A 1,034-nucleotide genomic window follows, 5' to 3' on the forward strand; every position below is an offset into this window, starting at 1 on the left:
CCGTGTTCTATCTTCTAGAGGTGGATGTAAAACTTTTCCTTTCATTTTCTTTAAAAAAGAAAATTGTTCAAATCAATTCGTTTATTTTTTATTCAGAAAATATATTATTGTTATGTCACTTGTCAAATCATACTCACAGTTAATAACAACCATAGACTAATGGATAAAAATTAGTGTAAAAAATAATGTCAAATTAGTGTAAATGATATTGTTCAAACTTGCTTACCATTTCAATCAGAGTTCGTATATCTCATTTTTTCCAGCCGAATTTAGCTAATTGATATTCTGATAAGTAATCTCTAGTCATCTTCAACTAGCTTATGTAATGATTGTTTCTTAAACAATCCGAATACATATCCTTCTCATGAAAAAGGTAGTTCGACCTACCGATCCATATCTTAGTTCGATTTGATTGTATTAATTAAGAGATGTAAATCTTTGTTTTGGACAAAAGACCATGTATTTGATTGCTGATCGCTACATAACAATGGTATGTCATATCTGCAAAACTCAACTCACCCTCTATATTTTGGGCAATCATGCCACAAGGAAACACCATGTCTTTGATGAGTACCTATGTAAATGTGCTTTTCTAGTTAAAAGTTGGGTATCCAATCAAGTTGTCTCCTCCTATATCTCAGAACATATAGAAAACATGTAATCGATTTTGTTTGAAGGAGGCACATACAATCAAGTTGTCGCTACACTGAATTTTACTTTTAGCACATTGATGAAACTATTTTCATTTTTTAAAAGAAGCTAGGTTGCTATCTGCATCACTTGTACACTTATATATTGTTTTTTTAAATCTAATTATTGTCATATAGGAAATGATGACTTTGAGTTTGAGTAATATTAATCACAAATGCCCTTTTAATGGACACTAGATATCATCATCATATACCATGTATGATATTATGATGGCTCAAGGCCTCAAGAAAAGGAATCTACCAGTGTTCAGTTAATATGAGAGACCTTCAAATAGAAAATGGGTAGCGGCTATTTCCACCCCACTAAATGCTCAGTTCACCCCA

The 1,034-nt window shown here is 31.7% G+C and overlaps 1 protein-coding gene across 1 annotated transcript in view; it reads left to right on the forward strand.

Annotated features, from left to right (window-relative positions):
- Positions 1-1,034, forward strand: part of LOC101310764 — an 11,804-nt gene that overhangs the window by 1,729 nt on the left and 9,041 nt on the right. The gene's annotated exons all lie outside the window — the stretch shown is intronic.

Source organism: Fragaria vesca, linkage group LG7 (assembly GCF_000184155.1).
Source record: "Fragaria vesca subsp. vesca linkage group LG7, FraVesHawaii_1.0, whole genome shotgun sequence".
Lineage (NCBI taxonomy): Eukaryota > Viridiplantae > Streptophyta > Magnoliopsida > Rosales > Rosaceae > Fragaria > Fragaria vesca.